Raw genomic sequence first — 15,748 nt, forward strand, 5'->3', positions numbered from 1 at the left:
GCCAAGGCAACCAGCACTGTGACAGGTACAAAGTAGGTTCTCATGAAAGATTAGGTGCGATTTTTGTTACTGTTAGAACTGCCTCAAATAGGCAAAGTGGAGTTCGTTTACAGGTTTTTGCCTTAAAATGGGGATTATTCCAATGACAGTGTAATGGATAGATTAGAGGGAGAAGATAATTGCATTACATGAATGAACTGGTCCAGCAATATTAATTGGTTTGTGCAGCATAGTTTAGTTTTTGATGTTGTAATGCAGCTTTTTTATGTGTGTTTAAAGCTTTGCTAATTATTAAAATGCCTTGAATCTGTCGCAATCTTTATCCTCTTCAAAGGGCTTCTACATTTACCCCTGGATTGTAAAGGACGCATGGTATCTTCCAGATTTCACACATGTAAAAAGGGAGACTCAGGATCTAGCGAGGTCCCCTGTTTATGTGTTAAAGGACTGGGTCAGTGAGCCTTGAATCCTCCGCTCAGGAACAATGATGAATCCCTGAAGGAACTGGCTCCAGGGCCCTGGTCACCTGCTGAGCCCTTCTCTCCTCAACCCACTGGGTAAAACCCACAGGGATACAAAACTAAGAGGCAGCACCGAACCTAGAAAGCTCACCAGTTGGTCCTCAGACAATGTCACTTTGGACAGAGAAGTGGTGAAATAGAGGCATACTCAAACCAGGAAGCAGTGTCCAAGTCCCACTGTCTCTCATGTAAATGTGGGGACACACTAATGCAGCAAAGGGTCGTTGTGAGGTTTAAATGAGTTTATATATGTAAGGGTTTAGAATGGCACTGGACACATAGCCTGTAAAAGTGACACACACACACACACACACACACACATTACTCCCTTCAGAGGCAGAAGTAATCAGTTCTACCGGGTCTGTTAGGCATCAGAGAAGGCTTCACAGAGGAGGTGACTGTCCTGTATATTTTCCTCAAAGGGCTTAAGAAATGCTTTGAAAGAAGAAACCAGAGCACACAGCATGATTTGTGTCCTAATCAGTATTGTTTGAAGTCGGGGGCAATCTCCACAAATGAATGAGAACTTGCCAAGGGTTCGGAAATGCTAATTTTAAGGATATATTTCAAAACCAAACAACACACTTCCCCTTTGATTTTAAACTGAGAAGACAAAACATAAGGTAACCTTTTCTTGATGCCTCAGGATTTAGCCTTTTGCTGTTGGTAATCTTTTCTCAGGGCACCTCGGAGCTCTTCCTAATCGGCTGCCTAAATTTATACACAACAGTCAAGAGAAGGATCTGAGAGAGACAGCTCTCCCCTGACAATGAAATGACCAGGCAGTGCTTTGCTCCTTCCAGGCCTGTTACACCTACTTCCATTTCCACAGCGATGTTCAATGATCAGGAATGTGACGGTGTGTGTTAGTCACTGTGCCCTGAAAATACAAAGGTAAATACGACATCTGTGAAGGACGAGGGACATCTTTGGGAGAGACAAAGAAATGGAGGCGGTTGCAATGCAGAATGAGGGGCAGCGGGGTAGAGATATAAGTTTTGTTGGGCCTGAAGCTTATGTGATTTAGTGGGGTCCTCTTGAAAACAATAATATTAAAACCAATTCACAAAAGAAGGTTCAGAAGTAAATGAGTATTTATTCAGAATGAGAAAAATCAACAAATATCTAAATATTTTCAGATACAGGTCCCTTTCTTCTGAGATTTCTTTGCACAATTTACAATAAATAAACATACATATAAATTCTCCTTGACTGCTCACTGCCTTCTCTTCAACACCTGGAACACTCTATGTCACAAATGATGCCTAGTACCCAAAGAGGCCCATGTGTGCAGGGGTCCCAAACCTTAGGCATCATTAACTTCAAGGTCAATCCACCTTTGAGAGTGAGTGGTATGTATAATGATGTAAGTAAATGCAGGACGGGAGCACTAAGCCTAAGATTCAGGAAGCCTTCCTGGAGGAAAAGACCCATGAACCAAGCCTGAAGGGATATAAGCAATTAGCTAGAGGGGTGGGGGGGAGTGGCTTCCAGAGAAGGGCAGAAGCCTGTGCAAAGGCTGCAGGATGGGAGGAGGGGAGTAAATTTGGGATACCTGTGCTACTGTGCATTGGTTGCTATGATTCAAAATGTGTTTTTAGATTGGGAAGAATATTTAGAGCAAAATTTCCCATTGACTTACATAATTTGAGCCCTGGAGCTTGGAAAAGTGAGCAATCAACATCAGAGACAGAACAGCAGCCCACCTCATTGACAGATTCCAGACCTCCAGAGTCAAAGTGCTTCTTTTTTCATTACTCAGAGCCCTTCTTCTGGGACTCTTAAGCCCACTTCTTTCTCATCTATGGGAATGAATGCAAAGAAACCTTCTTCTTATCAGGAGTGTTTGTCAGTCTGGCCTCTCTCTCCTTCCTCTTTACTGCCTTTCCTTAGGTTTCTGACTTTTCTGAATAAAAGATATCACCCCTCCTCCCCCAGTCTTGCTAGTTAAAAAGAGGATGCTTTAAAATATTGTATTTTGTGCTAAAACCAGCAAACCCTACAATGACTAATCCTGAACACAGTAGATGCTCATTAAATGTTTGATATACGACTGAGTCAGTTGCAGAATCCCAGTCCCCAGATTCCACTTAATCACTGGGAGGCTTTCAGGCAAGTCCTTAGCCTTATTTTCTTCATGTCAGGAGGCTAAATGAGATATGAGTGTATGCAATTCACTCTGTCATCAGATTTGCTGAAACCTACAGGTGCAAAGATGAAGATGGCAGACCCTGCTCTGGAGGAGCCTCAGGCTCAGTGTGGAAGCTCAGTATAGAAACAAGTAATTAAACTCTGGTGCAAAGGGCTTTGATGGAGGGGACCAACACGGTATGCACGTAAGGAGGCTATGCTGGAGCTGAGTGTGACAAGGAGAGTCTGCCAGGCAGACATGTGGAAAGAGACAAATACAGGCAGAAGGCGAATCATGTGCAAATATGTGGAGGATGAGCAAATAGTGCTCTGATTCTGGCATGCAGGCAGGAGGGAGGAAATGGGATAAACAAGTGGGCAGGGAGCCTGATGCAATGGTTTTGCATATGGGGATGAGCACTTTGAATTTGACCCCATAGGAAACAGGGAGGCAATGAGTAAATTTCAGCAGAGGAATTATACATAGTTATGTCTTCGTGTCTGCTGTGATGTGGTGGATGGGCTGCTCTGTGTGTGTGTGTGTGTGTTGGGGGGTTGGTGGGGGGAGACCAAGTAGGGAGGTGACTTCAATAGTGTTCCCCCAACTCCAGCCCCCCCATGGACACATTCCATCATTTATAGCTAATTCATTGTAATTAGTTTAGGAATTCTCACCCACTCCAGAGATGAACATTCAAGCAGAAAAATCTAGATTTAGAAAACTATATGCATTTTTCTCTATCATTGTTTTTGGTGTAAACTCCATCCTGACCCTTCAGGCCTACTCTGCCATTGCCTGCACTAGCCTGGGGCTAGCACATAAAACGCAGAAGCAGCAGCCCCAACTCTGAGCAGTTGTCCATCTGTCTCCTCTCTCCCTTGATAACAACTGCCACTGCTTAGTCATCCACAAATATAAGCAGAATGCCTACCACGTATCCAGCCCTGAATTGTAAGGTGGGAACAAAAAGATGAATAATATAACCAGAGTGCCTGCCTTCAAGGGATTCATAGACTGGTGGAGAACTTTGTATAGACTAGATGCATTTTCTGCCATGAGCTGCTCACAACAGTGCTATAAAATGCAGGGATCATTATCCCCATTTTAGAGATTAGGACACATGCTTAGGAAGGTTAGGTGACTCACCCAAAGCATACGAAATTCTTTTCTTGTTCTTAACTATTTTTCTTTTATTTTGCACAATTACCTTGTTAGGAGGGGAATCTCTTTCCCATTCCTGACATTCCTTCTGCATGGAGGAAACTCCCCTAGCAAAGCATGTGGTGGGGAGGAAAGGTGACTTGAAGAGACTAGCAATTTGGAAGGGGAAACTACACCTAATCCTTTTCTCTTATTTCCCCTTGAGACTTGACCAAGTGAAAAGGCACACCTTCTGCAGTCTCCCTCCAAGCCCTCCCTCTGCCCTCCACATCACAGCCAAAAAACGTTAGCACTGCATGGTTAAGTAGTCCGTCCATGGTTACGCGTAGATGTGAATGCAAGCAGGCCCACCCCAGTCTCTATCTTTGACCACTGTATTTGTTTCCCAGAGCTGCTATAACAAAGTACCACAGCCTGGGTGGCTTAAGCAATAGAAATTTATTTCCTCATAGTTCTGGAAGCTAGAAGTCCAAGATCAAGACCTCTCTCCTTGTCTTGGAGATTACCATCTTCTCCCTGTGTCTTCACATGCTCTTCCCTCTATGTGTGTCTGTGTCCTAATCTCCTTTTCTTCTAAGGACATCAGTCATACTGGATTAAGGCCCACCCGAATGACCTCATTTTACCTTAATCACCTCTTTAAAGACCTTAGATCCAAATACCGTCACATTCTGAGGTAATGGGAGTTAGAACTACAACACATGAATTTGAGGGTGACACAGTTCATCCCATAACAACCAGTATGCTAGATTGCCTCTTTCATGACTAGACAAGAGTAGTACAAAAATATTGGGAATGTAAGGGAAGGAGTTACGTAAGCTCTCGTAAGCTCTCAGGAGTGGATAAACAAACTAATGTGGGAGTTGAGCGGAGGAAGGGATTATCTCCAGCTCCTGGAATGCGGCAGGGCTGTGAGAAAGCTAAAGGAATATCCATCAGGGTTCTTGGTCACAGGCAAAAGAGACCAACTTTGTCTCCTATAAGCAGATAAAATATGTATATCAGGGAAAAAAAGGAGACTCACAGAATGCAAGGGAAAGAGGAAGAACCTGGCTTGTGAAAAAAATAAAATTAAATAAATGGAAGTCACTCCCAGGGGTCTGGGTAGCTAGAACCAGTGGAGAGCCTCTTCCGAATGCTTCTTCCGGAATGAATTCACCCCAGTCACTTCTGCCCTTACAGCAGTCCCCTTGAAATTCAGACTCCCAGGACAGGAAGTCCAATCGAGGCATGTGTCCACTCTTCGGTTCTGGGAATCCAGGACACTTGGAACAATACTGCATCAGATAGGGGTGGGTAGTTCCCTGAAGGGAGATCAAGGGGCTGTCTCCAAACATGGGGGAGTAAATGCTGAGTAGTCAAAAGCAGTGCTGCAGGGGGATGTGTCATCCTGATATCATAGCTGGAGAAACTGAGTCTTAGCTTTAGGTACAGCTTGTAATGTAAGAGACCTGGGACTTACAAAAAGTTCTGCTAATTCCAAATGATGCACTCTTTCTAGCCACCCCATTGTGCATCAGTCTGCCCACTCCCAGGGTGAATAAATTAATATATGAGTAAATATATAAATAAACAAACAAGCAAACAAGTACATGGCGGGGTTAGAATTCCAAAATTTTAATCCACTAATTTATATATACTCTCCCTTCACTACTAAATTGAAGTGCAGGCTGAGGTATGTTTAATAAGAGAGCTTTCTTTATTTGGTTATCATTAATATTCAAGACAGAATTTGAATCCACATAATCCACCTTTTGCGAGAGAAGAGCAAGTTCTAGTTTTCCCTCCTGTCAATTCTTCTGGGCCCTGAGAGGCTAAGGAATCTTTACACACAACTCAGCTCCTGCACGTGACCTCTGCTTTCCTGCCATTTGGATTATTGAGCCTCCCAGGCAAGGGTCATGTCCAACTCTGTGTTTGCAGTAGCACCTGATATATTGGTGGATCTCGGAAAAAGTAAATTAACATTAGCAATGTGGATAGGTTTGTCATGTATATGAGAGAGGGAAGGTAGCAGTTCCACATCTGGGGAAAGGTAATTGAGTTGGGGTTGGGGGTGACAGCAGATCCTGCATCTTTCAATTTATTGGGTATTTATTGAACCTCCAGTTATATGTCCAATGCAATGCAAGCCCCCCAAAAGAAAGGGAAAAGAATAAGCCGACAGCTGATTCTAAGAAATATTTCATCTTTATAGTTATATGTTTTATAACTGAAACCTGAGCTCTGGACTTTAAGTTTAAAGGCCAGTTCACAAGGGCATGTGACTTCCACAGTATTTTTTCCAAAATTCTATAAGCCCATAGTAATCATGAGAAAAACATCAGAAAAACCCAGACAATCTACAGGATACCTGGCTTCTCAAGACTGTCAAGGTCATGAAAAACAAGAAAAAATTAAGAAACTATAATAGGCCAGAGGAGAATGAGGGGACATAACAACTAAATGCAATGTGGTACCCTGACTGGATGCTGGAAGAGAAAGAACTTACTATGTATAGTGTCCATCCCCACCCCCACCCCCGGCACCCATCGCCCAGTAGCTATGAATGTGACCTTTTTGGGGGAATAGGTTCTTTGCAAATATAATCAAGTCAAGGTGAGGTCATACTTGATTCAATTGGGCCATAAAACCGGTATGATTGGTGTTCTTATAAAAAGAGGGAAATTTGTACACAGAGACACAGACACAAGGAGAGAAGCCCATGTGAAGATGAAGGCGGAGATGGGAATGATGCATCTTAGCCTCATCTACGCCTGTCTTAGCCTGTTCAGGTTACTGTAGCAAAATTCCACAGACTGGTGGTTTATAAACAACAGGAATTTATTTCTCACAGTTCTGGAGGCTGGAAGTCCAAGATCAAGGTGTTAGGATGGTCGGGTGAGGGTCCTCCTCTGGGTCACAGAATTCTTGTTGCGTCCTCACGTGGCAGAAGGGAGAGGGAGCTCTCTCAGGCCTCTTTTATAAGGGTGTTAATTTCACTCATAAGGGCAGAGTCCTCATGAACTAATCACCTCCCAAAGACCCTATCTCCATTGGGCATTAGGATCTCAACATATGAATTTAGAGGAGACAAAAACATTCACACCATAGCACTAAAGAACTCCACAGATTACCAGCAACCACCAGAATCTAGAAGAGGCAAAGAAGGATTCTTCCCTAGAACCTTTGGAGAGAGCATGGCCCTTTGGGCACCTTGATTTTGGACTTCTAGCTTCCAGAACAGTGAGAGAATAAATTTCTGTTGTTCTAAGCTACCCAGTTTGTAGTACTTCGTTATAACAGCCCTAGACATTAATGGACATTAATGGAAAAAAATGGTAAAATCAAGTTAAAGGCTGGAGTCATTAATAATAACGTACTGATGTTGGTTTCTTAGTTTGACACGTGTATCACCATAATATAAGATGTTGACCATAGGGTAAAACAGGTAAGTGTTATACCAAGAATGCTAGCTTTGCAAGTTTTTTTTTTTTAATTATAAAAGTTTATTTTGGAAAAAAGGTCAATTCACAGGCTGTGTCATCTTTGGATGGTCACCACCCTGAGCTTGGGTCTCCTCATGCATAAAATGGAGATAATAAGAGTCCTACTGAGAATTGTGTTTAAAATGTGATAATGCATATAAAGTCACATCTTTTCTCATTTTTATTATGTCATTTGGTCGATTTGCCAGCCCTTCCAAATTCATGTCACAGCGAATTTGTCCAGTTCACGCCTTCATTCATGCCATTGTTTAAAATCTTAACAAAGAAAAGGGCAGAACCCTTCAGGCTGCTGCTGGGTTCAGAGGCAGGATGCCCAATGAACAGGAATAGTCTTCCAACTCGCCATGAATCCAGCTAACTCTTATGTTACATCTCAGGCTAAAATCTAGGCACCCTATGAGTCAACATTCCCTACATGTCCACTAGTTGAATAACCTTAATAAAAAAGAAGTGAGGTTAGTCTAGGAAAGATATGATACTTTTCTTATCTTTTATAGGTGACTATGTAACATCATGGTTAGTTGGAGTCAGATTCGTTGGGTTCAAACTCTAACTATACTAGGGTTGCCATTGGGCAAGTTAGTTACTCTCTCTGAGACTCAGTTGCCCCATCTGTAAAATGAGGACAGAAATATCTTTCTCATAAAGTTGTTATAAAGGTGACATTGAATAATGTGTGCAAAGAACTAAGCCACACAATAGGCATTGGCGCGTATTAGAGTGTGTGTACACCTCTGTTTGTATGTATGCACACTTTCATTGACTGATGCAGTGACTGACATACCAGGAGCACAAAGATTGTCTCTTTCAGGAAAAAGTCCCGTGCAAATGAGGACACTATAGATGGAAGAGAGATTGTGACTTGTCCAAGGTCATAGTGCAGGAGAATGGCAGAAGTCCCAGCGGAACACAGGACTCATGACTCCAAGGGCATTTACTCTGCAGGGATCTCAGAAATGATCTGACTGCTTTTAACTTATAGACGTGAAAACTGAATCCCAAACAATCAGTGGGGCTTGTCTGGGGCACCATGATTTCTAAGTGGTAAATATTATACCTCTATCTCATGTGTTCCGACTCCTAGTTTAGGCCTTTTTCTACCTCTTCTGGATACTCAATAGCACCTACTACAATCTATCCATAGGCATCCAGTCTGCACTTAAAGAGTTGACTGTTGATATCCAGCATCTCAGAAAACAAGGGCAGCTCTGAAAACTGTCAGACCTTTGGGCAAGGGCAGTGAGGATGAGCACAGTAAAGCCAGGGCAGCTTTGATTAAAACATAGCTCTTTGCTGAAAGACCTGTAGCTGTATCTTAACGTAAATACTGAAAAAGCCCCAGTAATCTCAGAGGCTTCAGCTACGTGCATCACAGCTAAGCAGTACTTTGGGCACACAGGAAGCTCCAAGAATATTCCAGCCCAGCTCTGTCTGCCTCACTCACACTGTGGAATTTTGTGCAAATCATTTCTCTGCTCTGTGCTGCAGTTAATACTATAAATAATGGTACCAGAGAGTTTCAAAATACTTTACAGTTCTCAAAAAAGACATTTTGACAGTTAGCTATTGTCTCATTTGATCCTCACAACAGCTCTTCAGGATATTAATGTTATTATTATATCATAGCCCCTATATTATAGATAAGAAAACAGGTTCAGTGACACGGAGGTTGTTTTTATTGACAAATATATATTATCAACAATGATAATAAGGACTAATAAGCATAAGGAAGTATAGCCATTATTTTATAATAATTTTTAAATGGAGTATAATCTATAAAAATATTGAATCCCTATGTTGTGCACCTGAAACTAATATAATATTGTAAATCAACTATACTTCAATTAAAAAAACCAATGATAGTAAGGAAAGTAGTAGTTATTTTTGCTGAGCATGTATCAAAGCTCCAAGCACTTTAAATGTATTTGTCACTTAATTCTCACACAACTTTGTGAAGTTGGAGATACTGTTATCCTTATTCTAAGCCACAAGAGAGGTTAAGCAACTTGCCTGAGGTCACAGAGCTAGGAAGTGAAGGAGTCAAGATGTGAGACCAAGAAATCTGGCTCCAGAGCCCATGTTCTCATTAATAAGCTATAACAAACACAGCCTTTTGCTAAATAATGAGCTTCTGAGCTGAATAAGACACAGACACACCCTTCTCCTTAAGGAGTTCATAGACTATGTTGGGGAAATAGACATGTAAATTAGATCATCACAATTCAGGAAGATAAAGAAGTATAAGATTCCTGAGTGGAGCAATGACACAGGGGTGATTAAAGCCAACATGGTGGACCTTGGATTAAAATCCAGGCCTTCTGAGTGCATAGTCAATATACATTCATTCTTTCCTTCTTCCGATAAATATTACTACTAAGTGGTAGAGATTGGAAATAATAATAATAATAATGACATTATTCTTCTCCTGAAGAACCAGTAATTACAATCCAGAGAAAACATTTTCCAAACCACTTCAAGCCCATAGCCTTTGTTCCAACATGAACATACCAAGAGCCCATCAGTCAGAAACTGAAGTGAGGACTATTCACTTACCAATTCCCTACCCATCCCCTGCCCACTGCCTTGAAGAGGCACCAAGGAGCATTCCATTCCAGTGACGTCAGCAGTGGTAGCCTGATTTAATATAACCTCAAGCTCAATCACTTGCAGTACAAACTTAGCTGGGATCCCTTTAATCCCCATAGAGGTTTGTCTCAATACACTGGGTATTGGCTCTGCCTTGAGAACTATGCTTGCTCTCTGGTGGTAGGTCTGCTGCGAATTCCAGGAATGCAGCAATAGTAGGTCAGTACATTCTTTAGATGACAACTGGTGTTTTTGAACCAATCCTCAAAAAAAATGTCTTTGAAGGATGTGGTCAGACTTTCCACACCTTCTCACTTTGGAGTCAGAACTATCTCAGAATACACGTTCCCCAGTGTTTTGAGGATAAGAGAGATGAGATTGCAATTAGAAAAAGCTAAAGATGGAGTTTTATTCCTAAAATAACAAAGTCAGCTATAAATTTCACAATCAAGCTCAGAGTATGTGAGGTGAAATTATAAAATATGCCTCCTTCAACAACGTGACTTCCAAATATGGTAATAGTTCTTTCATTTTTTCCAAATAATCACCAGAATACCCACCTAACTTACTAACAAGAAAGGCTAAGACTTGAAACCTTTCCAACAATGGCTGTAGAAATATGTCACCATATTCACTGCATCTAGGAGAGGGGAGGGGTTGCTTCTGCTTCTAAATAGCAAGAGGAGAGAGAAATTGAGTCTAACCTGTCAATTATCATTCCTTCTTGCTGCCTCGTTGTGTCGTTATCAGACTGGTCCTGCATAACTTGACACTTGATGCACATCCATGGCTACTAAGATGCCCTTGTTGATCTAAGTCACTGACCATGTTGGAAGACAAGCCTAGCCGCTTGGCCCCAAAGCTTATCCAGTGAGCCTGGGCTCAGTTTCAGCCATGATTTGCCAAAACCATCTCTCCCCTACACCCCTCCACTTAACAGTGCTTCCATGAGCCTGGGCCACCTACCTGGGCTACCTCTTTGAGGGATGGTTTTTTTAATTTTCTCTATCACTGGGCTTTCAGCTGGACCACCCTGGTCCATCTTTTTAGCTTCAAATTTTCCTGGCTTCTTTTTTTCCTTGGACTATTAATGCAAACTGGTCCTCTTTTTCTCAGGGATCAGTATTCCCTGCCAGGGGTCTCAGCGTTGGGCACCTTGACCAAGGTTTTGTCCTCGTGAATGCCTGTTCCTCCTAAATCTATGCAACTGATGGAGTGATTTTATGACTCTCTTCTGAACAGAGATTTCTCTGGGACTTTTGTCACTATTTCTAGTTCAAGAAGAGGCTGGCATTATTTTTCAGGATTTTCCTCATCACCCCCTGATAGCAGCAACGTGCACGTAGAAAGCAACAAGTGTGGAAGGCTGTGAGTGGGATGGCAGCCGTTTCTTTTTCATCAGAACATATCAATGTGTTCCATCCTCAGAGTGGCATGGAGTCGACATTGGGCAAACTGGTCAGGGCAGGGAGGGAAAGCAGCAAGAGGAGACTCACAACAGATGGCTTTGTCTGCCTTTTTCTTGTCTGGCCTGGCAGCCAAGCAATTAGGAGCAAGCCTATCCGTGCTCATCAGCTGACCAGCGGAGGGGGATCCCAGGGAAGAGATGAGGGAGAACAGAAGGGAGGCTCCAGGAGTGCGTGTCTACCCTAGCCTAACGCATGACCAGATTTAACCAGCAGCCCTTGAATGTGAACCCTTGATATCGCAGGACTAGCAAGGCTGCTGCTGTGAACTCAGAGTACAGATTCATGCGGGAAAACTGCCTTGCTGTGCTGAGAGCCATGGGGCTGTTACCTGTGTTGCTTCCACAGGCCTATGCAGCTGCCTTTACCTGCTTGTCTTTTCCCAGGGTCCTCTTTGTCAAATAAATCAATTAAAAACATCAACTGCTGGACGAACAAACACAGGCAGCAGGAAAGGGCCTGAAGGGCCAAGTTTTGTTTTCAGTTACTCTGGGTTTTCAAGCACTTTCCAAAAACATAACCCCCACCACCATGGCAAACCTGCCTGTGATGAAACACAATGTACGATTTCTAATGTTGACACAGAACAGATGGGACTTTGATTTTTTTAATCTGTTTTTGATAGAAGAGAAATAGACATAATGGATTCTTTTTGGCAGGGGAGAGGGGATTTGGGCTTTTTTTTCCCCTCATCACATGCATAGCTAACACTGAGAGTTCTGGGGTTCCCTCTCCTTGTTTGTCATCAATCCCTTCTGTAACTGGGAGTCCCTGCTGGACTGGGCCTTGTTTTACTCATCAACCAGAAAGGATGCAGTTTACTGCCCCCAGGTCTCTTCCATCTGGCTCAAAAGAGCAGCTGTGGGAGCTGCACACCGGAAGAGTCCCTTCAGACTCACAAGCAATGAGACAGGGGCTTCTCAGCATTGATCTACAAAGTGATGGCTGAACAGGGGACACAGGAGATGGTTATCCTCACCTACCCCAGATATTCCTGTAATCTAAGTGAAAGCAGTGGGCAGGCCACGCAGAATCGGCTTCAAGATGAGTCCCAACAGATTGCAGCCCACAAGCTCCTCCTAAACAGGCCTTCCAGAGCTGACCCTGGTCACAAAATGCCCTTTTTAAGCCCTCCCATTAATTGCCAGCGGAGATCCTTTGAGTGTGGTCTATGCACAGAATGTTCTTTGGTGGGGGGATGTCCACACCCACATGATCCCATTCCCATGACAACAGTTGGTACAGGGGCAGCTTGCAACAGACTCTATAAGATTGGTTAGGCCTGGCTACTTTAACCCCAAACTGTCTGATTAGATGATAATAAGTATAGCTGAATAACTGTTCAAGCCAGATTTCAAATTTAATTTACTACTGGACTTTATTTCTTCCTACCCAAAAAGTGCCCAACAAGGAAAAAAAATTAAAAACAGAAAGAAAAACACAACGAGGGACTAGAGCTTAGGGTGGTGGGTGTTCTGCCCTATGTTGAGAGTGGCTTGGCTCTCTGGTCTCAATCAGACAGGCTCCCCAGGAAGCTGTATTGATTCAAACGGACAAAAGGCAGTCTTGTGTGGGAGAGTGAGTGCAGGTTTTTTGGCCTTCCCAAGACCTGCTCACTGCCCCACCATTCTCGGGGGGTTGGTGGGGTGGGAGGGGGGTGGGGGGCAGGGGCGGGGGGAGGCAGGTTACTGGTTTAGGAAACTGGTAGGATTACAACCTGGAAATTCACCTTATGCTCTCCCAGATTCCAGTCTCTCCAGCACAAGTGAAATTACCCTGACCATTTTTCTGAAAGAAAAATCTGGAAATAGGAATACTTCCCCCAAAGAAATTTTTTGGCAGAGAAAAGAACAAGGTCATACAGAAACTGAAAATTTTTACATATCCACAGGAAATGAAATCACTGTCTTAAAGAGATATCTGCACCCTCCCCCATGTTCATTGCAGCATTATTCACAATAGCTGACACATGAAGACAACCTAAGTGTCCATTAATGGATGAACAGATAAAGAAAATGTGATATATATACTCAATATCACACATACACATACACACACAGTGGAATATTAGCCATAAAAGGAAGAAAATCCTGACTTTCGTGACAACATGGATGGACTTTGAGGGAGTTATACTAAGTGAAATAAGTCAGAGGAAGACAAATGCTGTATAATCTCACTTATATCTGTAATCTAAAACACCCCAAGTTCATAGAAACAGAGAACAGATTGGTAGTTGTCAGAGGCTGGAGGAGGGAGGGAATGGGAGAATGGGGTAAATGGGTGAAGGTAATCGAAAGGTACAAACCTCCAGTTACAAGAGAAATAAAGTCTAGGGATCTAATGTACAGCATGGTGACTATAGTTAACAATACTGCATTGTATATTTGAAAGTTGTTAAGAGAATAGATCTTAAAAGATCTCTTCACAGGGGGGAAAAATTGCAACTGTGTTACAATTTCTCATCACAGGAAAAAATTTAACTATGTAACTGTAACAATTGTTATATATGTACATATATATATACACAATACAATATATCTATAATGTTATATGTCAATTATATCTCAATAAAACTGGGAAAAAATTTTTCCAGAGGAGCAGAGAAAAGATTGCCGGATTGTCTTATTTTGTGAGCCAGCTGTAGAAAAAGAAGTCTATTTCTACTTTTTTATATATTTCACATGCATCAGAAGTGCATCCTCTTGGTGACTATTTCTCAGACTCAATATCATGTATATAAACAAGAGGACACTTGTCATTTTGTTTGCCATGTTGGACAGCAAGTGCCATGGTACATAATAGATACTCAGTAAATTTTTTGACTTAAAAAAAAATTGTTTTAACTGCCATTATTTAGTTAATGAACATTTAGTAAACAAGCAGGAGGAGGAGAATGCCCTCAGTACTGATGACAACAATGATGATGACGTTAGAAGGAATGAAGAGAAAGCAAGATAAAAAAGAGCCTATATGGGGTAACCTATCAACTTTCTAAAGAATATGCCCAAGTAAAATGGGATTGCCAGGGCCTGAATTCAAATACCACTCTTACCACTTAGGATGATTAGTTGGCAAGTCATATTATGTCCCATTCTCAGTTTCTTCATCTTTAACATGGAGATAATGATTCCTCACAAGCTGTGAAAATCAAATGAGAAAATCATATGTAAAAGCACTAGGTAAATGGGTTTGTGCAAATATAAGGAGGTAATTTTATTATCAGTCATAAAAAACTTCATAGATCACTTAGCATCCACTCAAGTGTTAAGATATCTTAACTACAAAGTATCTACGAAAATAACCAAGGATTTTATATATATATATATATTAATATATAATATATATATTAATTGCTGTGTAAAAACGACCACAAACTTAGTTGCTGAAAACAACACCATTTATAATGGCACAGTTCTGGAGGGCAGCAGTCCAGGCCGGCTCAGCTGGATTCTTTGTTTAGGGTTTCACAAGGCTGAGGACAAGTATCAACTGGTGACTCAGGAAGAATTTGCTTCAAAGCTCATTCATGTTGCTGACTGAATTAAATTCCTTGAGTTGTAGGACTGAGGTCCCCGTTTTCTGGCTGGCTGTTGGCAAGGTACCACTCTTAGCATCTCGAGGCTACTTTTAGGTCCTTGCCCTGTGGCCCCCTCTATCTCAGCAACCTCCCTTATACCAAACCTATTCCTCCTTCTACTATCAGCTAAAGACAATTCTGCTTTAAAGTGATTAGATTAGGTCCACCAGAACAATCATTCTCTTGATTTACCCAAAGTCAACTGATTAGTAACCTTAACTACACCGCAAAAACCTTCTACCATAAAATGTAACATAATCATAAGTGTGATATCTCATCATATTCACATTCTTGGGAATTAGGACTGAACATCTGGGGAAGAAGGCATTTTAGAATTCTGCCTACCACAGATCATAAACCTACTAGAGAATAGCTTTGAATACATACACTATGTTTCTCCTTATTAGGACTTGAGGGTCACATTCATATATTCACAGTGCCTAGCACAATTCTTTGCACACAATTCTTTGCATATTAAGGTGCTTAATAGGGGTTGTTAAATAGAAACAAGAGGCTTTTTGGGGGACATCTGCTTTGAAATCTCAGCTTTCATAAAGAAAATAAGGATAGAAAGTGTTTTTTTTTTATTTTGTTAATAATTGTATAGCCACCTCACCCCCCTGTCACCTAGCAAAATACCCAACATATAGTGAGTCCACGATAAATAATGTTAAATGAATAAGTGAGTAAATGAATGAATGAATGAATAAATAAATGCATGGAAGAATTTTTCACTTAGGCTTAACTAATAATCTCCTCTGACATCTACACATCAAGTTAAGGTTGTTTTTTGTTTGTTTGTTTTTTGTTTTAGTTTT

General features: G+C 41.7%; 1 protein-coding gene across 1 annotated transcript in view; it reads right to left on the minus strand.

Annotated features, from left to right (window-relative positions):
• Positions 1-15,748, minus strand: part of LRATD2 (LRAT domain containing 2) — a 344,774-nt gene that overhangs the window by 221,546 nt on the left and 107,480 nt on the right. Inside the window, exon 4 of the transcript XR_009697637.1 lies at positions 14,406-14,491. The gene's annotated coding sequence lies outside the window, so the exon portion shown is untranslated. The remainder of the gene's footprint in view (positions 1-14,405; positions 14,492-15,748) is intronic.

The sequence above is a fragment of the Eubalaena glacialis genome, chromosome 17, assembly GCF_028564815.1.
Source record: "Eubalaena glacialis isolate mEubGla1 chromosome 17, mEubGla1.1.hap2.+ XY, whole genome shotgun sequence".
NCBI lineage: Eukaryota > Metazoa > Chordata > Mammalia > Artiodactyla > Balaenidae > Eubalaena > Eubalaena glacialis.